This window comes from Lemur catta, chromosome 18 (assembly GCF_020740605.2).
Source record: "Lemur catta isolate mLemCat1 chromosome 18, mLemCat1.pri, whole genome shotgun sequence".
In the NCBI taxonomy this organism is placed as follows: Eukaryota; Metazoa; Chordata; class Mammalia; order Primates; family Lemuridae; genus Lemur; species Lemur catta.
In genome coordinates, this window is record NC_059145.1 from 17531255 (window position 1) to 17558145 (window position 26891).

Below are 26891 nucleotides of genomic sequence, written 5' to 3' on the forward strand. Positions count from 1 at the left end.
ACTGTTGCATGGGGCTTTGCATGAGTTCTGCTGGGATTTCTCATCTTTCGAACTAGAATCATGCAGCCTCCTTTCTCTATATTTTGTTCAACCTTCTTGGACAAGTCCTGAAACACACTACTCAGCATATTTTCAGAATATGACCTGGGTCCTAGTCACTCATGGATCCTGACACATTCTGGGAGAACAAACAATTCCCAATGCAACAGCAACTTCTATGGCTTACCAGGTCAGCAACTTGCAAGCTCATGGCTCAACCATGACATTTCTCCAGTGAAATAAGGCACAGTTGTCACCTCCAAATGCAGTGGACACTTTGTGGGCTCTCCTTTTGATCTAAGTAAAGCCCTTCTCAGGAGTCTTGAGATGAGGGGGGAATACTCTGTATTTTCTCAGCAACAGGAGCAGGGTGGGATTTTTCAGCACGACCACAGTTTCCTTCAGATATCCTCATTACAAATAATTCTTCAGTTCTTTATTTCTCCCCTACCCCCACCACCTGCCCAGAACCTTTTATGAATGACGTGGTTTGAGAATTTTGATTTGATATCTCACTTTTGAATGTCTCTTGCATCTTAGATTCATCGTTCAACCTCCAAGTTAAGAGTGGTTACACAAATACTGTCTTCGTAGGCTGTGATTGGTCTTTTTTGATATATTTTTGTCACACCCATTCTTAAAATTTGTATGCAATCAAACTACCTAATCTTTTCCCTGGGGTGTGTATTCAAGAAGACTATCCCTAGCCAAAGATAATACAAATATCCTTCTCTCTTTTCCTCTAAATCTTTTACTGATTAGTTTGTTTATATATAAATAAATAAATAAAAATAAAATTAAATAAATACTGACTTCCTCTAGGATTTATTTTGATGTAATACAGGTGATCTGATTTTAGTTTTGTATCAATGGAAAGCAAATTGGTGTTAAAATGACCATGCATTTCCCATCAATGTGAAATGCCATGTTTATCACGTCTAATTCTTGAGTAGGATTCAGATCTGACCAAGTGAATATTCTTTCTCCCAGTAGATGGTAAGCATTCTGTATTAACAAAGGCCAGATAACTAGTTACTGACCTGAGCAACATCTCTGATGTGTTTCCATGCAGTCTACAGAATAGGTAGTAGTCAGTGTTGTAACTGCCTTACCTATATCCTGGGATTATTATGAGCCTAAAAATAAAAATTAGATAATATAGACAAAGTTCTTTGGCAAACTATAAAATCATTTATAAAATTATGTATTATTCTTTTTAATCTTCTTTTATTTAAAAAAAAAATTGACAGAAAAAATCCTGGGTGAACTGTCATTATAAAACATAGCCCTAATTAAACAAGTCTCAGCCCATTTCCAAACATTACACTCAGTAGGGTGACAATTGCCCACTGCAAATTGCTCATTTTAAAATTAGTTTTATGGGAAGATATTATATATGACATACTATTTCATTCCAAAATATTATATAGCTTAACAAATGTCAATTCTGGACTTCTTTGACATTATATCTACATTTGGTTGGGAATGGCAAAAGAAAAAAAACTGATTTCAACAAATTTGTCTCAAATTCAGCTAAGTCTGCTGAGTTGTGATAATGGAATGACATGATGAAATGACACAAATATTGTTATAGCTGCAATAAATAGGATCATGTTTTTCCCTCAGGAAAAAAAATAAACCAGAGGCTAGCAATTTCAGAAAATTTTATTTTTGTCAGTTTCATTCTGCAGGTAGCTTTTATATGGTTTTATATTTTAAAATATAATGCACTGAGCAGTTCTTATCAAGCCCAATAGTTAAAAAGTGCAATAATACCAATTTCCTTGTGGTAAGCTACTTTGAAGGAAAACTAAGCTTAGATTAAAAACATAATGAGAATGAATATACCACAGTGTGCCACCCACTTATCTATCTAATAACAAATCTTGGTAAGGATGAAGACTTAATTAAAAGTTACTTAGCAATCTGTTACCTGGAAGTTTGAGGTCAGGCTTGGCAGATAAAAATGCAAAAGTTCTTTTACCATATGCTTGAATTACCATGTGGTTCCAGGAGGAATTTATTTGACTGGTGATTGCAAATATTATAAAGGAACTACAAGAGGGCTTTGGGAAAGTCACCTGGTCAGACCTAGTTCTTCAATGCTCTCACTTGAATGAAGGTAAAAGTTCAGCCAGTACTGACGAAATACTGCTTCGATGATTACAGGAAGAAAGCGGTAAAGATAGTAGGCAGGCAGACGCAGTCCAAACTTATACATATTTAAATCTGACATATTTTAATAAGGAAATAAAATGTATAACTTTTTTTCTTTCAAGGAAATAAAAAGCCCATCAATTTATATTAGGTCTTTACTTGGACAAGGATATATGAGAGACTCATGCCTTGAAGAACCTTTGGCCTGGCTCTTGAGGCTGTTCAGTGGGCTGTTCTCTGCCGTCTGCACACACAGCAGCTGTCTGCTGTGTCTGCCCTTCTGTCCACTGCATTCCAGCCAACAGAAGACCTGCCCTTGACCCTCCTGCTCAGTTGAACTCATGGATCTGGCTCGCATCGATTCTGCTGTCTCAAAAGTCTTGCAAGAAGCATGCAGGCCAGAGACTAGTGAAAAAGCAATAATCATAAGAAAGATATACCAACCATAAAAGCAACTAATACTTTATAATGCATTAAATATGTGTTAATGATTGTGCTAAGTGCTGTGTGTGGATCATCTCAGGTAAACCTCACAATACATTTTGAAGTAGGTACTCTTATCATCCCTTTTTGGAAAGTGAGATATAACTCAAGATGACACAACTCGTAAGTGACAGAGTGGATAGAAAAGGTTGGGCCTCTGCTCTGAACCCCTGAGTTCTCTGGCTTCCCCCATGTACTTGGCAACTGGATTGAAAAAGGGATGTTACATTACATTTCTGTATTGTTTGTTTCAAAGGACAAAGAGGTCCAGGACAGAAACTTGGTAAAACGCTACTCTCTGAGGACTGGGCCAAAGGCAAGAGTAATCATGGCCCTCACTTTGTTGAATGAAGAGGGGTAAGTAGCAAAAAGTTCCTTGGGGAGTCCAGTGAAACTAAAAAAAAAAAGCTTCTGCCCTCATGCCCAAGCATCATGACAGTCATATTACATGGCTTCCATGATACTTCATAAAAGTCGCAGACTCTAAGTTAACTTTTCAAGGCCCAAATAAAAAGTTTTCAGAAGCATATCCAATTTCAGAACAAAGGCTCAGTATCCAAGTTGAAGGATGCTGGAGATTGAATTGGCACCAAATTCAAGGCAGATTTGCAACTTTTCAGTAACCACTTAAACTGAGAAAATATTTGGAATAATGTTTTGCAGCATCTTGGCAAAATAAAAACAAAACAAACAGAGAATGAAAAGATCTGCGAGTGACTTTTTCTCAAAATTCATGCTTCTGAAATTTCAATAAGTAATTCAACTGGAAAGGCAGAATTTTCCCGATCCTATCAGTCCTAATGAGATAAGACAGAATTTAGTCATTAGGATTTATCCATTCATCATGCATTCATTCAACAAACAGTTTTTGAGGGCTTACTTGGCACCAGACCCTTTTTTAGGTGCTGGGAGTAAAGTTGTGAATAAAAGACAGAAATTCTCTGCTTTTATTTTATGAGATTATATTATAAGTAAACAAATAACAAAACAATATCATATGGTGGGTGACATGGAAGATCACAATAAATACAAAGCAGTGATAAATAATGGCCAGGGCCCTAATTTAAATAAAGCAATTAGAGGTGGGGCTATCTGTGGAGGTCACATTAAAACCGAGACTTGATGGAATTAGCCTTGGAGACCTCTGGAAGAAGAGTATTCCAGAAAAACAAAAGCTCTTCTGAAAAAGCCGTGAGGTGAAGACACAGAGGCAGGAAGTGTAGCTGGAGTTTAACAAGGGAAGGGTGTAGTGCAGCAGATGAACTGGAGGAACAGACAGAACCAGACTGCACCTTGGCACACTGAAGTCCAGGGTCAATGTTTGCCTTGGATTTTAAGTACAATATGAAACCACTGGAAGGTTTTTAAAAGAGGAATAATATAATCGATTGTCCAAATCAGCATATTTTTCAGAAAGAAATGTGTTTTTCCTAGTTAATATATCAGGACAACAGACATAAACTGGTGTCAGCCTGAGCAAAGTTGGATATATCATCTTCCTAGTTTTAAATAGGTGAGTCTCGATCTGATGACAATTTTTAAACAATTGCTCTGGATGTTGAGTGAGTGGTCAATGGATTTGGGGGGAGTAGGAATGGAAGCAGGGAGAATAATGAAAAGGCTTTTTCATTAGCCAAGAAGTGAATGAGTGGTAGCTTTGATGAGGTGTGGCTGTAGTGAAAATTTTATTTTATTAAGCAAATGCATATGTGTCAGAGAGTGAGTGTCGTACTTGGATATAGAGGCAGTAAGACTTGCTATTGCAGGGTGTGGGGAGGAAGTTCTTAGAGATGAGGGCTGATGGATAGAGTGGAATGAACAATGACTCCTAGTTTTCTGGCTTCAGCAATTTGATGGATATAATTGCCATTTCCAGAGATTTGGGCTAGCGAGCATCATGGGCAGGTGCAAACAGAGTTCTGTTTTGTTCACAATAAGTTAGTGCTGGCTACTAGACATCCAAGTGGAGATGTCAAATAGTCGATTGACTTATGAGTTTGAAATTCAGGGAAAGACATGACTGGATGACTGGAGATATATATTTTGGGGTCATTGATCTATACATAGATGGTGTTATTGCTTGTGCCTCATCTTTGTGGTCTTGACCTTCTCTGAACTTTGGGATTCATAAATACATTGAAAAGGTCAAAGTCATACTTAAGTACAAGGTTCCTCAGAGTCTGGCCTTCCAGACAGTCAAACCAGAATAAACCTCAGTGTTTGCAGATAATTCAGCTAACACTGAAGTCCCATTCTTAGTGGCAGGTACTTTATTTGAAAAAGTATATGGTAGAGACATAGAATCTGCATTGTGAACCAGTTCCCTAGGGATCCTGATGCCCACTAAGATTGTGAAGCACTGCTTTTACTGTTACCATGGTAATATGAGTAGTCAAAGAGGCAGAGAGAAGCAGGCAATTACACTGCTTGTGCTGACAGTCTCTGATGACCGGGATAAGGTGGAGGTGGAAGAAACATTGCACTGTATCTTCCCTTAGTGTCTTAATTTCATTAACATTATTCTAGCTGTTAATTTAAAACCCCTGTAATGTTATTGTGAATGGATTATGTTTTACCTTAATGCAATGCAGTGTAACACGGTGGTTCGCAAAGTTGGCATACGGAGGAAACACAGTAGTGGCTTAATAAAAACGTGGACTCCAGTGAGAGATTTGAATTCACAGGTTATCTTTGGAATCTTTATTTTTAACTAGCACCTGAAACTTTGATTACCTAAGTGATTCAGCACAAATTGCTGTTCTGAGTTTTTCTCCACATGAAAGCTTCTGATCACTTAATGAGTAAGCCTTTATTACTTGAACATGTTCATGTACCGTATTTGATTTACCTTACATTGCAGATCCAACTGTTTGTTCTCTTTTTATGTTCAAAGAGACTAATGAGAGTAAACAGTTGAGCTGTACATTAAATTTCTGAAAATTAAAAAAAATCAAAGTTAATTTTGTTGCATAAGAATCTGACCCTATTCCCAAGAAAAGAAACTCTCTTTCTATAAATCTTTAAGTATTTTTTCCCAAATGTGTGGATGCAAAACAGATCTTCTCAAATAAAATGTTTAAATAAAAATATTTTTCAACACATCATGATAAGTTGCTATTCAGTGTTAGCTTTATGCCTTGCAACCGATTTTTCTAATTGTAAGTGAAATAATTCTGAAAACATAATAAACCTGAACTGATTATCTAAAGGGAAAAGATAAAGCCAAAATGGAAATAAGCTACTTGATATAAGTAGAAAATTATACTTTATTACCAATTTTTTTTTCTATTTTTAGGTGCTCTATAATTTGAAAAGCTTTTATATATCAAATACCAATTTGTTTCTTATAGTAGCCATGTAAGGTAGGTAAGAGAGGTAATTATCAATTTTATTTTATAACCAAAGCCCTAAGAAAATAAATGACTTGCCCAAGGTCTTTTACAGTAAGTGCCGGATCAAAGGTGTAAACTCAGGCCTTCTTTACTTTGAGTCTGAGGTATCATCCCCAATACCTGAGGAGTCTTGTCAAAATATATGTGACCAATCTTTTCCCCGACACTTTGGAGCAGGTTCTTCCCTTGCTTCCCACTTGTTCCCGATGTGCTTATAAACAGCCTTATGAGAGCCCTCCTGAGATTATCAATCTGTTTTCCAATAAAATTAGGAAGTTTATTCTTCATGACACTTTTCATGCAATAGACTTAAAACTCACCTCAAACTAGCTTAAGCAGAAATGGGAAGGCAGCAAAGATTTGTTTTCTTTCATAAATGAAAACTCTAGGAATAGAAAACCTTCAGGTGCAGCTGGATCCAGGACATCAAATGATGTCATCAAGACCAGGTCCCTCTCCAGTGCTTGGCTCTGTTTTCCTCTATGGTGGAGCTAGGATCTCTTTTCCTGGTGGCCTTCAGGTACTCCAGGTTTCATCTCTAAATTTCCACGTTGAGAAGAGGCAGCTCTCCTCCATGGTGTTCCAGAAAAGACTCTGGATTCATCTTGGATTAACTCTGAAGCCATGGCTGTGGGGCCATTAGTGGCTTCGTGATGCTCTCACAGCTGAGGTCTCCTTCCTAACCTTGCCCGTCAGTGGTCAGCTCCAGCCCACTACGCACACTGGGAATAAGTAAAGGCTAGATACTGTGGAGGCAAATTCATCTATGTTTACTACATTAAGAACTGCAAAGAACATTTAGCTTAATTTTCCTCTCATTCAGTATTCCCTGAGAGCTACAGGATCTTAGCTTGTTCTATCAATATGAGAAGAATTTAGGAATTGTAGGAGTTGGTAGTGTTAGTGGGCTTTCCTTTGCTGGTGGTCTATGTGGAAGTGGGTAGACCAAATATTTATAGATTAACTGACTTTTCAGTTAGTTTATCTCCATTTAAATAGGTGAAGGTGATAGGATAGCTGGAATTTAGAAAGTTTTGGAACATTCCAGAAGCTCTGATGCTTTGCACTTAGACTGTGAGGGGCTATTAAAGTCAGTCATTGTAATAAATTTATTATACTGTAGTGCTTGTACACGTCCAATGACAGACAGAGTTCAGATTTATGGACAATCATACATTATGTATCAGCTATAAAAAAAGTTTTATGCTATTGCACTAAATTTCAAGAAAATAAAAATTCTGACAAAGAGGATACTACACTAAAAAAAAATCTCTAGTTTATGATCAACGCCTTGTAGTTGCTTCAGCAATCAACTATGGATTTGTGTTTAGATTCTCACAAAAGCAAATGGAGACATCAATAGTAGTTTTCAGAGGCAAAAGTGGTATCTAGAAGGAAGAAAGCTTTTAGATCAGAAAAAAATTGAGTCAATTTTTCATTTTAAAATCATGGAGTTTTTAGTGTTACTAAACCCTAGCACCACCCTAACAAAAGAACATTAGTCCTAAGTAAAAGTGCATCTTGTCTTTTCAGTGAATTAGTAGAAAGGAAGTAAAAGAATCAGAGCCACATTTAAAAAATTATGATTTTTAGAGAATAAAAACTTTCAGATAATACTGACATAGATCTATAAATATTAGGGGTTTCCACCATCCTTAAAAAGACAGGAAAACTGAGGGTGATAACAAATTAAAATAGATCCTGTCACTACAAATTCATTGCTGGGTTGAGTCATCACATTTGAAAAGTAAAAACAAATTAGGCCTCCATAAAATATATAGTCCTAGACCACAAACTTATGTAAAGTTCAAATCCAGCAAGTGCTCAAAAGAAATCTCATACTGCTATTTGTAGTCATTTTTGAACCTAGGTAGAAAGTAATTTTTAAAGACAAGGGGTCATTGTAAGAATGCCTACTTTGAATGCTCTCAAATTCACAAACATAATGTTTTCAATGTGAAAAGGCTTCTCACTGATATAAATATACAGGTGGCCCTTGAACAACATGGGATTGAATTGCATGGGTCCACTTGTATGTGGATTTTCTTCCAACCCTGCTATCCCTGAGACAGCAAGGCCAACGGCTCCTCTTCCTCCTTCTCCTCTGCAGCCTACTCAACTTAGGACGGGATGAAGACCTGCTGATCCACTTCCACTCAATGAATAGTAAATATATTTTCTCTTCCTTATGATTTCAGTAATAGCATTTTCTTTCCTCTAGCTTACTTTATTGTAAGAATATAGTACATAACACATATAACATGCAAAATATGTGTTAATCAACTGTTGATCTTATTGGTGAGACTTCTGGTTAACAGTAGGCTATTAGTAGTTATGCTTTTGAGGAATCAAAAGTCATACATGAATTTTTGACTGTGCAGGGGGTTGGTCCCTGACTTTCCATGTTGTTCAAGGGTTAATTGTATATATACACACACACATATGATTAAATGATGTATTAGCATGTATTTCCTCTATGCTGAATGGTAGAGATAGCTAAATATTCAGGCAATAACCTCCTCTTTTCTTCCAGTCGTCCCTCACGTCTTCCTCTTTTCTTCCATCCTTTCTTCTTTTCTTATTTTCAAATCTTTCTTTTATATATATATGTTATATAATATATATAAAATATATATATTATATGTATATATAATATATATATATATATATATATATAAAATGCTTCCATTCAACAAATATTTATTGAAACCTTGTTTAACAAATCAACCAAGTAATGCATCTTCAATAGTAACACAATATATTTTCTGGAAAGTATTTTAATGGTTTTTTTTTCTACTCACAAGAAAATATTATAGCATATGGCTGGAGAGTAAAAGTAGCCAGAATATATGGTTCAACATATTGCTTTAAATTTGTATTTTGAAATAATTCCATACTCACAAAAAATGTAACAAATTTACAAATAATTATAATAGAGTACAATAAATTTCATTATACTTTTCACCCAGATTCTCTAAATATCAATACCAATATATCAACCTTTTATCCCACTATGTTTTCTCTATTTTTTTCTGAAATGTTTGAGAGTAAGTTATAGACATGATGCCCCACTACTCCTACTCCTAAATCTTTCCATATGCATTTCTTAAAAACAGAACATTTTCTCATGTAACCATAGTATAATTATTAAAATCAGGAAATAAACATTGAGACATCACTACTGTCTAATCTATAGGCATTATTCAAATTAAATTTAAAATTTCTCAATTATCTCACTAATGTTGTTTTTAGCAAAAGAAAAGAAGATATTTTTCCCTCTAGGATCTCATTTAAGGTCTCACATTATATTCAGTTGTCATGATTTTTTAATCTAGAATAGCTTCTTGGGCTTTCTTCACATTTCATAATCTTGACATTTTGAAGAATATAGGCTGTTTTTTGGGTAGACTTTCCCTCAATTTGGGTTTGTCAGAAATTCCTCATGCTTAGATTCAGGTCATGCTTTTTTTTTTTTTTTTTTGTAACAATAACCTCAGAAATTCTGCGCTCTTCTCCGTGTGTAATGTCAGGAAGTATATCATCAATAATAGTGATTTTAACTTTGATTGCTTAGTTAAGATGGTATCTGCCAAGTTTCTCCACTATGAAGCTACTATTTTGCCATTTTGAATTTAGTATGTACCTTTTGGGGGAAATGTTCTGCTTATTATCAAACTTTTACTCAATTGGTTTAGTGACAGTTGATGATCGTGCCTGAAATAATTTTTACTCTGGTGTTTACCAAATGGTGATAGTTCTATCATTAGTTCTATGTTTATTAGTTTACATTCTACTATAAGGAAGAATTCTATCCCATAAATTCATTCATTTGTATCATTATGGACTTATGGATCATTATTTTATTCTGTATTCCATTACTATCTCTATTTATTTTAATGTTCAAATTTCCTGAGATTGGCCAGATTTGAACCATTTGTATTTTGAATGAATAACATGTGAGTGCAGGCATCCTTTTGATCTACTGAAGGGAGTGAGGGAGGGAGCTAACTTAAGTAAATTTTGAGTACAGTATTTTGATTATTTGGTCTTTAAAGACCAAAAAAAAAATTAAGCAAGTATCCAACTCTAATGTGTAGATGTTTTCCCACTTTACTATGAATTAGCAATTCTGAAGCTGCTTTATGTAATGCTAGTTAAACAAATAAGAAAATTAATTGTTGACAGTGAGAACTTGGTATTTCATTGTTAGAGAAGAGACTGACACATATGGAAAGTCTAGGAAAAAGCCTAAACATTATGTTGAAGTGTAATTAAAAGCATCAGTATAATCTTAAGGTTTCTAATATACATAAAGATCTATGACATAGAAATAAATATAGGTGCATGCATGTATAGTTGTGTGTATATGTGTGTGCTGAATCTGAGAATTCAATGGTCAGATATAGCAACTCAACTTTTCACAGATTGCATACTCTTTATGTGCACCCTCTAATGCTAATAGCAAGTAACAAACTCATTAAATTAGGGCTTGTTATCACTCTAATTGTATAGTTAAAAACACAAAGGGCATCACAATTATTAAGTACAATGACATCCCTAGTGTTATTATTGATTACTGCTTTCATTACTTTTGGGGCTACTTTAGGTGTTTGTAGGAAGTTGGAAATGAAGGAAGTAAACTGACTGTCAGAGTTAAACCATAACCTGTAAAATCAACTCACTGAAGATCAAAAGACACTTTAAATCTATATCATGCTATCAGGACTTGATTGTAACCTGATGGAATGTATTAACATATCTAAGAAAAGACTATGCCTCCCAGAATGTAGAGCTGGCATAAATGCAGTAAGAAGCAATTATAAAAGCACAAATTGGCTGTTCTGATCATCAAGTACTGTCTATGAGGAGAGATTGTCACTTTGCATCCAGGAATTAGCAATTTCAGTCTCAGCGGGTGCTATATTCCTGTGGTATGCAGACGCATGCATTACAAACTTACATAAGATTGAAATCTTACAACTCACATTGTTCAATTCCATGCCCACCATATAACTTTTAGACCTCAATTTGGTGCAGGGAATGTTGCCTGAGAGCCAGTAGAGAACACCTGAGATGGCATTAAGCAACCCTAACAGCTACAACTCTTACTAGAAACTACTGTATTTGCAGTCTTATTCTATCATCGGTCTCATATATTTTGTTACTGTGAATCTGCAGTGTAGCTATCCCACATAACTACACTACCATGTTCTGATGGCAAATCAGGCTTTTAGCCACAAGATTATAAACCAGGAAGCTTCTTGGGGAGAAACAAGCCAGGCTTGCCAAAGCAAACAAATCCCCTTGGATCTCCAAATTAGGCTTATGGTCTTCAAAATTCTATAGCCATGAAGAAATCATCTCAATAACTTGAATTCATTGAGTACCAATTCTTAGCCAGGGACCACATTAGGTGCTTTGCCAGTAGGATTGGATTCATTCATAGCACATATCAAAATATGTAATATCCAACTTTGAACATTTTTATACATTGAGAACTGTAATCAAAATACAGTTTATTTTTAAGCCAATAAATAGTTACAGTTTTCAACAGAAGCACAAATAGAATCTGATTTAAAAAGTTACATATTACAATAATTTCCTGTCATTCCCAATGGCTTATTTTCTACCTAAGAAATAAGGTTGATAATGATTTTAAGCCAGGCACTCTGCAATCCTGGGTAATTTTTAAATAATTATCTATGATAACTATTTGGTTAATATTGCCACTATCAGAAATAACTTTTTTCTTTTATATGAATATCTTCGATGCCTTTTGATTAATTAAAAAGTGGAGACAACCATTTAATTCAATAATCTCACTGCTAGGAATTTACTCCACAAATAGATAATACTTGCAATTGTATGTTTAATATATGAATTGGAGTGTAGGTACCACATTATTTCTGGCGGCAAAAATTTGTGGGAAAAAATCTCTGAGTGTCTAGCAAGTATGGATTGCTTAAATAAAATATGGTACTGCTACATAATGGAACATAGACTTCTGTTAAAATGAATTGAGCAGATCTGCCATGGCATCATGAAGAGCTCTTAAAATATAGTATCAAATGAAAAAAAAAAGTAAAGAACAAAAGAGAGTGTATACTAACATTACCATGTAAAGAAAATTTCTAAAGTAAACATATTTATACATACATATGTATATACACACCTTAGTATTTGTGAGTTTTGTTTATTTTTTTCCAGAGATACACCAAAACTTAACATTTTTTTATTTTACTGATATACAATCTTTTACATATTTATGGGGTACATGTGAGTGTTTGTTATACGCATTGAATGCATAATAATCAAGTTAGGTTATTCGGGGCAGCGGTCCCCAACTTTTTGACACCAGGGACCGACTTTATGGAAGACAATTTTTCCACAGACTGGGATGTGGGAGATGGCGAGTCACGGGGAGCAGCTGTAAATACAGATGAAGCTCACTTGCTCACCTGCTGCTCACTTTCTTCTGTGCAACCGGGTCCCTAACAGGCTATGGGCTGGTACTGGTCCACCACCCCGGGGTTGGAGACTGCAGATTTGAGGTGTCCATTACCTTGAGCATTTATCATTTCTATGTGTATCCTTTCCAGTCTCTGTTATTTATCATTCTATTCTTTATGTCCATGAAATCAAGTTTTTTAGCTCCCATACATGAGTGAGTGTATATAGCATTTGTCTTTTTGTGCCTGGCTTATGTCACTTAACTTAATGACTTCCAGTTTAATCCACGTTGCTGCAAATGACATGATTTCATTCTTTTTTTTTTAATGGCCAAATAGCATTGCATTGTGTATATGTAACACATTTTCTTTATCTATTCATCTGTTGATGGACACTTAGATTGATTCCTTATCTGTTTGTTATTGTGAATTGTGCTGCAATAAACATGTGAGTGCAGGCATCCTTTTGATCTACTGATTTCCTTTCTTTTGGATAAACACCCACCAGTGGGATTGCAGGATTGTATGGTAGTTCTATTTTTAGGTTTTTGAGACATCTCCATACTGTTTTCCGAAGTGGTTGTACTAATTTACATTCTTACCAACAGTGTATAAAGATTCCCTTTTCTCAGCATCATCCCCAGAATCTGTTATTTTTTGTCATTTTTAATAATAGTCATTCTACTTGTTAACATTTTTTATCTTCTTTGGGGCAAGGAATTGGAGATAAAGGGCTTTTTCTGTAAGCTTCATAATCAAAGCTAAGCTTTCTTCATTGCTGCCTCCAGCACATAATACAGGTATAAACAGAGGCTGGCATATAGAAAAACACTAGATAATTCTTTGTTGAATGAATGAAAGTTGAAAGAGTGAACTTTATTCCTTCTAGTACAATTTGAGTTTTCTAACAATGTACATGTATTTTTTATTTAAAAAATTTAACACAGATTAGCTTAGCTATGTTGTAAGCCATTTCAGCGTTATTCTTCATAATTACTTATAATTTAAAACTTTTTTGTGCTATTTACTTTAATTTATTGCAAGGGTCTCACCTATTCTGTTCCTGCTCTGCCCTGCCTCTCCATTATGACCTTGTAAAGTGTGTGAATCTCATTGCTCTTGACTTAACACCTGTACTTTAGTAGTCAGATGTGTGACATCTGTTCCTCTCTAGATATAGTCTCCACAGATTGCCAGCCTGTCTGTATTTTGCTTTACCTACTCTTTGGAACATTGTTGGCCACAGCCAATTCCAACAGAGTCCTCTGAATGGCTCATCCACAGGGATCCATATCCTGTTTCCCTATGAACCCTCCTCTGTTCTTATCCCAGAGAAGAAATTATACTCGTATACATACATGTTTCAACTCTTTCCTAACTTTCTCTTCTCCTCCAGACCTATAAAGATATAAAAACCCAGGAGTTGGTCCATGGCCATTTTATCTTCTCTACTGATACTTCCTCCTAAAGGGAAGTAACACTGACCCATGGCCTTAACGCTCTCTAATAGACAATGACCCCCAAATTTACAGCTCCAGCCTTAACTTCAACCTCGAACTCCAGATTTATGTATTTCAATGCCTTTTTCACAATTCCACTTGAATGTTCAATGAGCATCTCTAAATTAATTTCCAAACTAAACCCTGCATTTTTCTCCTTCACAGATAGTGTCAGTACTAACCACTTAGGCACCCAAACCCAACATTTGGCATTATCTTGAAACCATCTCTTTCCCTCATATTCCCTATACAAGTTATCAGCAAGTCCTTCAAATATGTTGAGAATCCTTTCATTTCTCTCACCTCCACAGCTACCACCCAGGTCTGAGCAATAGTCGTCTTTCTTCTAAACTACTGCCTAGTCCCCTGTTTCTTTGTTCCTACTCCAGCTTCTCCCACTCTATTCATTATTCACAAAGCAATGGAAGTGCTATTTTTCAGTAGAATCATAGAGTCTACCAGGTTGCTTTTTATAGCTCTCTAAGGGTTTTAATTACAGTTAGAATATAATTAAAATTCTTTTAATAATTCTTCATTGTCATTCCCTACCATACGACACAAACTCCCACCCCAAACTCCTTGCCTTCCACCAGATAAAATGATAAAAATGATAAAACAACTATGAATTATCTTGAAACAAATAAAAAAATTAAAAAGTTCCAGCAATAAAAAGAAAAAGAAGGTAGAAAAATAACCAGATTGTAATCAGATAACTGAAAAATATAGTAACTAAAATAAAAAGAACACTGGCTGGAGTCAATAGTAGAGTAAATGAAAAAGGACAGACTCAGTGAACTTGAAGACAGATCAATAGAATGTACCCAACTGAAAAACAGAAAAGAAATAGAACTTGAAACAATCAAGAGATCTCAAGAACTTGGGGGACAATAATGCAAGATCTAACAACCATATCATATGCATTCAAAGAGAGGAGAAAGAGTGCAGAGCTAGGAAAATATTCAAAGAATAATGCTGTAAACTCCCCAAATTTGGCAAGTCATAAACCTACAGATTCAAGAAGCAGAGCCAAATCCAAATAGGCTAAAGCAATCCACACTAAGACACCTTGTAATTATACTTGTGAAAATTAAAGACAAAGAAAAAAACTTTATAACCATTGGAGAGAAACAATGCATTATTTATAGAGGAATACCAATTCAAATGAACGTTTCTCATTTGAATCCATGGAGGTGAGAAGGAAGAAACACATTTTTCATGTGCTAAAAGAAAAATCTGTCAACTGCAAATCCTATATCCAGTGGAACTAACCTTTAGCAAAGGGAAATAAAGACATTCTCAGATGAACTGAGAGAAATAGTTGCTATCATACCTACTCCTACAGAATGCCTAAGGGAGGCTATCGAAAAGGAAAATAAAAGACTGGGACCATCACAAAGGGTAGAAGAACAATTGAATGAATAAAAATAATGTAAACATAATAGACTACCCTTCACCTCATGTGTTTCTTTAATCATATTTTATGATTGATTTAAAAATTATAAAACCTTTTGATGCAGTGTTTAGTGTATGGATAGGAGATACTTAAGACAATTAAAATGAAAAGTAGGGGAGACTAAAGGGACATAAAAGGAAGTATGGTTTCTACACTTCAATTAAAGAGCTAAAATGTCCACACAAGAAGGCTGGTTCAATATTTGAAAGCTAGTCAATATAATTTATCATATCAATAGGATTAAGAAGAAAAATCATAATAGCCTATCAATTACTATAGAAAAAAACCTTTGACAAAGCTCAATGCTTTCATGGTAAAACACTCTCAGAAAAATAGGACTAAATAATAATTTTACCCATTTGACTATAGCTTTTGTCTAAGTCCATTCAGGCTGCTGTAACAGAATACTATAGACTGGGTGGCTTATAAACAACAGAAATCTATTTCTCGCAGTTCTGGAGGCTGGAAAGTCCCAAGATCAAAGCATTGGTGTCTGATGAAAGACTGTTCCCTGCTTCATAAACAGTTGTGTTGTCATCTCACTGTGTCTTCACGTGGCAGAAAGGGACAAAGGAGCACTCTGAGGTTTCTTTTATAAGGGCACCAATCCCATTCATGAGGGTTTTGCCTTCATGACCTAATCATCTGCCAAAGGCCCCACCTCCTAATACTACCATAATGGGGTTTAATATTTCAGCATATGAATATTGGATGGACATAAACATTCAGTCTATGGCAGCATCTGTTTTATATATATGTGTGTTATTTATGTATATATATACACACATATATGTATATTTTACAGCTATCATTATGTTTAATAGATTAAAATTGAGTGCTTCCTCTCTAAGGTTAAATATAAGGTGAAGGTGTCTGCTCTCACTACTCTTATTAACACAGTGCTGGAGGATCTACCATCTCAATGATGCAACAGAAATAAGTAAAAGGCATATAGATTGTAAAGAAAGAAATATTAATAAAACTACCTCTACAAATGTCTACCCAGTAAATTCCAAGTAACCTGCAGAAGCACCCTTCAAGTAATAAGTGAATTTGGCGAGGTCATAGTATACAAGATAAACACAGAAAAATCAATCCCATTTCTTTCTATATGCTAAGAATGAACATGCAGAAACCGAAATTAAAAACACAATACCAATTACAATTACTCAAAAGAAAAGAAAAGAAAGAAACACTTAAATATTAACTTAAGAAAATATATACATGGGATTTGTATGCTGCAAAGTGAAATATACTGATAAATTTAAGAAGACTTAAATAACTGTAGAAGTGTATCTTATTCATGGATTGGGAGACTCTGTATAATAAAGATAGAAATTCTTCCTAAATTGATCTATCTTTCGGTTTAAGGCAATTCCTATCAAAATCCCAGTAAGGTTTTCGTAGACATAGGAAAGCTTATTCTAAAATTCATATGTAGAGGCATGGATCAAGAATAGCTAAAACGATCTTGACAAGGAAGAATAGTGTGGGAGGAATTACTCTACAAGTATTAAGTCTTACTATATAGATACAGAATCAAGACAGTGTGCTATTCACAAAGGAACAGACACATAGATCAATGGAATAGAATAGCAAACCCAGAAATAGACCCATCCAAGTATACAAAATTGATTTTTTTTTTACAAAGAAGTAGAAGTAATTTGATAGAGGAACAAGAAACTTTTCAACAAATGGTACAGAGGCAATTGGACATCCATAGACACAAAAAATGAAGCTCAACCTAAACATCACATCCTATACAAACATTAACTTGTTACATAAAATGGATCACAGACTTGTAAAATGTAAAACTATGAAATGTCTAGGAAAAACATGGAAAATCTTTAGGATATAGAACTAAGAAAATACTTCTTAGACTTGACACCAAAAATATGATCCATAAAAGGAAAAACTGGAAAATTTGCCCTCATCAAAATTAAAACCTTTTTCTTTGGGAAAGACCCTACTAAGGTGATGAAAATATAAACTACAGACTGGGAGAAAACATTTGCAATTCACATATTTGACAAAATACAATATTCAGAATACGTACTCCTACCTCATTCCATATACAAAAACCAACTCAAAATGGATTAAAGACTTAAACATAAGACTTAAAACTATAAATTACTAAAAGAAAATATGGGGGGAAAAACTACACAACATTGATCTAGGTGATTATTTTTTAGATTTGACCCCAAAATTGTAGATAACAAAAGCAAAAATAAATAGGATTACATCAAAATGAAAAGCTACACGACAAAGGAAACAGTCAACAGAGTGAAGAGACAGCCTACAGATCTAGAGAAAATATTTGCAAGCCATACATCTGATAAGGGGTTAATATCCAAAACATACAAGGAACTTAAATGACTGTATGGAAAGAAATCAAATCATTTGATCAAAAACTGGGCAAGAAACCAGAATAGACATTTCTGAAAAGAAGACATACAAATGGTCAACAGATATATGAAAATATGTTCAATATCATTGATTATTAGGGAAATGCAAATTAAACCCAAAATGAGATATTACCTCATACCTGCTAGAATGGCTGTTATCAAAAGACCAAAAATAACCGGTGCTGTCAAGGATGTGGAGAAATGGGAACCTTTGTACACTCTTGCTGAGAATGTAAATTAGCATAGACATTACTGAAAACTATATGGCAGTTCCTCAACAAACTAAAAATTGAATTGCCATGGAATTTAGCAAACCCACTTTTAAGTATTTACCTAAAAGATTTGAAATCACCGTGTCTTAAGAGATGTCTGCACTTCCATGTTCAAGGCAGCACTTCACCATAGCCAAGTTATGGAATCAATCCAAGTGTCCATCAACAAATAAATGGATAAAGAAAATGTGGTTTATACCCACAATAAAATACTATTTGGCCTTAAAAAAGAAAGAAATTCTGTCATCTGTGACAATATGAATTGAACTGTAGAACATTATGCTAAGTAAATAAGCCAGGCACAGAAAGACAAATACTGTATGTTATCACTTATATGTGAGCTCTAAAGCAATCAAACTCACAGAAGCAGATAGTTGCATGATGGTTACCAGATGCTGAGGGTAGGAGGAACAGGGAGATGATGGTCAAAGAGTACAAAGCCTCAGACAGGAGAAATAAGTTTGCTTTATTTTGTTTTTGAGATCTATTGCACAGTATGGTGCAATTTATTATATTATATTATAATATATTATACATATTATAATAATAACACTATATTATAATAATAGTGTATTGAACAATTTAAAATTACTAAGAGAATAAATTTCAAAAAGTTTATCACAAATATGAGAAATATTTGAGGTGATGGATATACTAATATTAATTAGCTTGATTTAATTATTCCACATTGCATTCATAAATCATAACACCACTATGTACCCTATAAATATATACAACTATAATTTGTGAATTTATAATAAATTAAAAAAAACCATTGGGGATAATTGGGGGAAATTTAAATAACACTTACGTTTGAGGATATTTTGTTAATATTTTATTTTCTTAGGAGTGGTAATGGTATTGTGGTCATAGAGGAGAATGTCCTTTCCTTAGGAGATATACACCAAAATATTTGGAGGTAAAAGTCTTAATGCTTACAAAATGCTTTTTTGTGGTTTAATAAACCAAAATAAAAAGTGCATATGGTTAGATAGATAGGCAAACAGACAGAAGTGGGTAGATAAACAATTATAAGTTTAGGGAAAAGACAATCAGTGTTATTATGTTATTTCAACATTTCTGTAGATTGGAACATTTTAAAACTAGAGGAGTTGGGAAAAGATATAGATTTTTAAAAACTACTGTGTATGATATAAAAGGGTCATTATTTATCTAGGTAATATTTTACTTTCTTTTAAATTATCATACTCAATGAGAATTTTCTAATTAAAATAATAAAGCAGACCAATGTAAGAATATGTTATTATGCACTTTTTGCACAAAATAACTTTACAGCCAGTATTTGAGCATGATGTTTGGACTCATAAGCCCTCATAGTATATCTAGAAGTCTAGAATTGGTTAACTTAGAGCCTATATATTAAATATTTTTGTATGCTTGAAATATCTCATTAAAATGAGAAATATTTATAATTGCCAACTTAATAAGAACATACATATTGCAAAAGCAATTGCGTGAGAATGGATCTATTGCATATAACCAGAAATACATTAAATAAAAGAAAAAAATAGATCCATCTTAAGAAAAGTTCCACCAAGGGTCTAACTCACTCAAGAAGCTCCTTGGCACTTTCTTGAACCACAAACTTGTGTGGAATATTCACTCTCTTAGGCCAGGAAAATGCTGGTAAATGTAAGACCCATAGAGCCCAAGGGAAAATGGCAGTGTTCCATGTTAGATCAGACATCTCAGTTTCCAGCAACTCCTACATCTGGCTGGGCAGCAGAAATATGAAAGAAGCTTATTAAATACACAGAATGTTGGGCTCCACCCCATACCTGGTGCCTCGAATTCTATGGGAATCATTCCTGGGAATATATACGTATATTTAAGTTCTGGGTGATTCCAAATCACAGTTGGGTATAGGATCCCTTGAACTAGTTACCATCACAAGACTGAAACAGTTTTCCTTGGAAGAACTAATATCTGTATGCTTAAAATATTTCATTTAAAGTACAATTATTCATAGTTTTAGACTAATAAAATAATAAAAACAAATGTATTACATTTAAAATTGAATAACTACTTGTGAATTATGTTTTTACAGTTTGCAATCTATTTAATGCAGGACAAATTATTTTATTTCTCAAAGCTCCTTTGTAAAAGGGGAGGGAACCATGAGATAACCAGGTCTGTGAGGTAAGAAGCCAGCAATGAGTTATGTGACTCTGTTTGTAGTTCTGAGAGATAGTCATTTTAAGAACTTTGTATTTGGGGAACTTGTGTCAATAAGTAATACCACTATGCAGAATAGGTAGGCAAAATGCTGTGATGTACAAGACATCGAAATTTAAATCTGCTTGTAGAATTTGATACAGGTAAATGGAAACTATGTATTTTCTTTGTGTTCTTTCTTACTGCTTTCACATGAATGTAAAAGAATATTCTGGAATCTCTGCATACATCTGAAGCAAAATCACCTAAGTTCTAAGCACATTACAGTGTGCTAATAGCTACTTCTTTATTATTTACTTACAGTAAGTCTTCAATGAATATCAATGGATATCATCACAAAAATGAGTCAGGGGCCACTTGCCAAATTGTCCTGTTCAAGTTGACATCTGTGGGACCATGCATTGAACTTCACTACATAGAGCTTACATTTTCACTTTTTTAGAATGTACAAACAGTAACAGTATGTTTATATTTTTAAAGAGATTTTAGTAGGGAATAAAGCAGTGTTCTGCTTTTTAAGGAAATATTCTTAATTGCAGCCTAAATACTGCTGGTTTAAATATTAAAGCCACATATCTTTTAACAATTTTGCAAAGTTATAGCTTATGTTACTACCCCAAATCCCTGCACTTTAAGAGTTCTAGGAGAATTCTCACGTAATTAGCTCACAGGCATGCACAAATGTTGAGTAAAACAAACCAAATTCCTTACATTGTCCATGCATTTATTAAAGAACCATCAAACTGCTAAGAATTCAAACCTAAATTTGAAGTAAATCTGGGTTACAGAGGAGAATAATAACATGTACATCAATATCACATTTGCTGTATTTTGTAAATGGGCACAGACTTTGAACAATCAAGTATAAATGAGAATTAAGTCTTAAAATATGCATTTATTGTAATAAGTTGCCCATTAAATTAAAAAATTTTAATGTGTGCTTAAAGGTTAGGTAGTGAGAGAAGGAATTGTTTAATCTTTTAAATAGCGTATAAAAGCATTTTGATACAACCAATAATTCTCAATACAATTAAATACAGAAGTGAAATTTCCTGTTCTGTGGAGTGATTTCTTTATCCCCCTCTCTACTGCAATCTATGGGAAATCATAGATATTCTTATCCAGGTGCCCTGTGGTTTATGTAGCTCATCCTAGCAGATGCTTTGCCAATCATAAATTAAAGGAAGACTTTATTGCCTCTCATTTTTCTGACATTATTAGGCTTGTCATAGGACTGGAAGAAGCATTTTATGAGACCTACTAAATCCCTCTTGGTGTTTTGTTACATGTAACTCTATTTCTTTGCCATCAATAACTTCTTAGAACACACACACACACACACACACACACACACACACACACACACACACACAGAACTTTATGGCTAGAACAAAAATTTCAGGGCCTATGCTTAAAGAGCTGGTTTATAGAATTACACTGAAGTCTGATGGAAAGCAAAAATCTGATTATCTTTGATCATGTCAAAATTGCTAGTTGAATGCCAATTGTCTCTATGAAAATGTGAATAATTCAATCATATATATTATCTCTTTCCCTTAAAGTTTAATGAATGTCAACATTCATAATTCTTAGAAGGTTTTCGCTTCTATTATTAGATATATTGGTGTCTATAAAAAGAACAAAGAGAATAATTTTCCTTTGAAAAGACGAGTGTTCAAAAGAGCGGCAGAAGATATTCTGCTTCAATACTATATGCAAATAAAATGACACGGAACAAGATTTGTGTCAACCTTTAACTTGCTATATGCATGTTTTCATTCAAGGATCAAAGAGCTTTTATGACACTTGGGATATGAATTCTTAAGTGGACTCAAGAGGATCAAAAGATTCTAACTTCAGTCAATTCATGATGATTCTATTGTGAACTCTCCAAGCTAGTTACTTCTTCAATTCTTTATCCCAGCTTCTCTATTTTTTTGTTTTCTTTACTATTTATGTTTTTCCTTTATTAAATGGTTGATGAAAACAGAAACACATTGGTGGCTTCATCTAGGGTCTGCTAATACACCATGATCTGTATTGAAAATTCATTAAGACCTTCCACAGTTCCTTCATGTCTATACTGCATTACTTGGCAAAAGGGGTATTTTTTTTTTTATGGAGAAATTCCTCCTTGAGGATTTTCCAGAGAAACAGAAGTAGAATCAATAGGATATACATACATACATATATACACAATCGTATATATATGTGTGTGTATGCATATATATATATATAGAGAGAGAGAGAGAGTTACTATAAAGAAGAAATTATTATTAGAATTTGGCTCATGTGATTACAAAGACTGAGATGTCCCAAGATCTGCAGTTGGCAAACTGATATCCAGGACAGCTGATGGTCTGAGTCCTAAGGCCTGAAAACCAGGAAACCTGATGATGTAAGTTAAAGTCTGAGTCCAAAGGCAAAAGACCAATGTCCCAACTCAGAGATGGTCAGGCAGAGAAAGAGACTTCTCCTTCACTCGGCCTTTTTGTCCTATTCAGGATTTCAACAGATTGGATGAGGCCCATCCACCTTGGGCAGGACAATCTGCTTTACTCAGTTTACCCATGCAAATGTTAATCTCATTCAAAAACACCTTTACAAATGCACCCGGAATGATGTTTTACCAAATATCTGGGTACCGTGTGGCCTAGTCAAGTTGATATATAAAATTGACTGTCACAGGAAACAAACATTGTAGTAGAAGTAATCACTGTATGAGGTCACAGGTTTTTGGATTACATGTATCGGGGTTCAAACACTTGAAAATCTCATCTCTTCACTACTTACTAGCTGTAAAATGTCAGTCAAGTTAACTAACCTACCTATCTAAATCTTAGTTTCCTAATGTATTAATGGAGCTAATAATACCTAAAAGACATTATTGAGGATTAAATAAGATAACGTTTGGAAAGCACTTAGCAGAGAACCTGCACTTATTTGCTAGTATCAGCATCATAAAATAGTTAAGGGATGAACAGGGATGAGCAGGAATGCTGCCTCTGACAATTTTATCTACGGCTTTGAGCAAATTACTGAATTTTCCTACGTGTTCATTACCTCTCATGACAAAATGCCTCTTTTATAGGTATTATGACTGAAATGAAATAGCTCAAAGTGTTTATACGGTTTCCTGCTTAATCAATATTGTTGCAGTTTTTCCAGTTTTTGGTTATTATGAATAAAGCTGCTAGGGATATTTGAGTATAAGTCTTCATGTAGATGTATGTGCTCATTTCTCTAGAGTAAATACTAATGATTGGGCTGCTGGGTCTTATAGTAAATGTATAAATAACAATAAAAAAAACCCTTTCAAACTGTTTTCTAAAGTAATTGTAAAATTTTACATTTCCAGCAGCAATATCTGGGAGTTCTAAGGACTCTACATCCTTCACAATATTTGGTATGGCCAGTCTTTTGAATCTTAGTCATAAAAACAAGTATGTAGTGGCAACTCTTCAGGGTTTTAATCAGCATCTATCTGAAGACTAAAGATGCTGAGCTTTTTTAATTTCAGAATTTTATGGGAGTACACATGTTTTGGTTACATAATTTTCTTTTGTACAGTTTGAGTCAAAGTATAAGTGTGCCCTTCACCCAATTAGTGTGCATTGGTACCTGACAGGTGTGAATTTACCCATCCTCTCCCCTACCTTCCCACCTACTTGATTTCCCTTGAGTTTTGCTTCCATATGTGCACATAAGTGTTGCTCAATTAGTTCCAATTTAGTATTGAGTACATGTGATAGTTGTTTTTCTTATGATCCTTCACTAAGAAGAATGGGCCTCCAATTCCATCCAGGTTGTTAAAAAAGATACTAGATCACCATTTTTTTTTTTTTATGGATGAGTAGTACTCCAGGGTATACATATACTACATTTTATTAATCCAGTCATATATTGATGGGCACTTGGCTTGATTCCACATCTTTGCGATTGTGAATTATGTTGCTATAAACATTTGAGTGCAATTGTCTTTTTAATAATATGTCCTTTTTTCCTTTGGGTAAATAATCAGTAGTGGTATTGCTGGATCAAATGGTAGGTCTACTTTTAGTTCTTTGAGGTATCTCCATACTACTTTCCATGGAAGTTATACTTGTTTGCAGTCCCACCAACAATGTATAAGCGAACCTTTCTCTCCATATCCTCACCAGCATCTGTTGTTTTGGGACTTTTTGATAAAAGCCATTCTCACTGGAGTTAGGTGATATCTCACTGTGATTTTGATTTCCATTTCCTTGATGCTTAGAAATGTTGAGCATTTTTTCATGTGTTTGTTGGCCGTTAGTTTATCTTCTTTTGAAAAGTTTCTGTTCATGTCTTTTGCCCACTTTTTAACATGGTTGTTTGATTTTTTTCTTGCTGATTTGCTTGTATTCTTTGTAGATTCTGGTTTTCGGCCATTTATTGGATATATAGCATGCAAATATTTTCCCCCATTCTGTATGTTATTATTCACTCTATTGATTGTGTCTTTGGCTGTGCAGAAGCATTTTAATTTGGTCAGGTCCCATTTATTTATTTTTGTTGTTGCTGTGATTGCTTTTGGGATCTTCTTCATAAACTCTTTGCCTAGGCCAATATCTGCAAGAGATTTTTCAACCTTTTCTTCTAGAATCCCTACAGTATCATGCCTTAGATTTAAGTATGTTATCCACCAAGAATTAATTTTTTGTGAGAGGTGAGAGGTATAGATCCTGTTTCAGCCTTCTACATGTGGCTATCCAATTTTCCCAGCACCGTTTATTGAATGGGGATTCTTTAACTGAGTGTATATTTTTGTCTGCTTTGTCAAAGATCAGATGGCAATACCAGAATGGATTCATATCTCTGTTCTCTATCTCATCCATAGGTCTATGTCTCTGTTTTTCTGCCAGTACCATGCTGTTTTAGTTACTATAGCCTTGTGGTATAGCTTGAAGTCTGATAAAGTGATGCCTCCTGATTTATTCTTATTATGTAGGATTGTATTAGCTATTCAGGGTCTCTTCTGCTTCCATACGAAGCATAGAACTATTTATTCAAGGTCTGCAAAAAATAATCTTGGTATTTTAATGGAAATTGCATTGACTCTGCCATTCATATATCTTCTTTTATTTTTTGCCCAATATTTTTATCATGTAGTTTTACACCTTGTTATAGATTTGTAAGAGTTCCTTAGATATTCTCTATATAAGCCCTTTATTAGAAATATGTGTTGTAAACATTTTTTCCCAGTGTGGCTTGCTATTGCATTTTGCTAGCAATGTTTTTCAAAGAGCAGAAGTTTTTAATTTTAATAAACCAAATTATCCACAGTTTTATTTTATGGTTCATTCTTTTTGTGCCATATCTAAAAATCTTTGCCTAACCTATAGTAACTTAAGAGAAAGCTCTTATAGTTTCACTTACTATCCATTTCTTGTTAATTTTTACATATGATATAAGGGTCTAGATTTAGTTTGTTCTATGTGTATATCCAATTGTTCTAGCAGCATTTGTAGATAGATTACCTTTACCTCAATGGATTTTCTTGACAGTTTTGTTGAAAATCAATTGACCATATATTTGTGGGTCTAATTTTGGATTCCATTCTGTTCCATTAATCTACTGTGCTAACACCACATGGTACAGATTAATGTAGCTTTATTTTCCTATAGTCTTGCCTATTATAAAATTTTATATAAGCAAATTATATATTATGCATTATGAAGTCTTTTATTCTTAACCTTTTTCACTTGTCATTATGCTTTTGAGGGTAACCCATATAGTTGCATGAGACCATAGTTTGTTCCTTTAAATTTCTGGATATACCATGGATTGCTTACTAGTTGTAGAATTGTTAGTTATCTCTCTCATCTTCAAATCTCCCCCACGGCAGTAGAAGGGACTGAAAGGTAAGAGGAAATGGCAAAACAAGTTTCATAATTACTAGAAAGTATACTATAGGAAATACTCTCAGAAATGATTTAATAATGAAAAAAGTATTGTTAAACATCAGCAAAAACCTGGGTTATTTATATTGACTTACATGAATCTGTAGTGAATTCTGTCTTCAAGACACTGTGTGTATTTTCAGTGAAAGTCTGGTTAAAGAGTGAGGGTAAAGAATATTTATAGACTATGAAGATGCCAATAATGGCATAACTACCATTTTTGACACTCTTTTATTCCTTATGCCAATCAAATGTTCCACGTAATATCATCTACGTTCTCTCTGAAAAAATTCTTTAACATTTTTAGTACTGCAAATCTGCTGGTGATGAAACCTCTCAACTCTCTTTTGATTGACAGTGTCTTTCTATGGCTTTTATTTTTGAAAAATACGTTAACTGTTCAAAAAACTCTAGATTAACAACTCTTTTTTTCCACCCAGTTCTTTAAAGATGCCCCTCCATTCGTGTCTGGCTTGCATAGTTTGTAATGAGAAGTCTTCTGTCATTCTCATCTTTGCTTTTTTGTAATGTTTCTTTTTTCCCTGGATGCTTTTAGGAATTTTTTTTAATCACTTATTTTTAGCAAGTAGTTTCTTATGCATATTGATGTGGTGTTCTTTATGTT

At 34.2% G+C, this 26891-nt stretch overlaps 1 pseudogene; it reads right to left on the bottom strand.

The window, feature by feature from the left end:
- Positions 1–2116: 2116 nt before the first annotated feature.
- Positions 2117–26891, bottom strand: part of LOC123623382 — a 116779-nt pseudogene continuing 92004 nt past the window's right edge.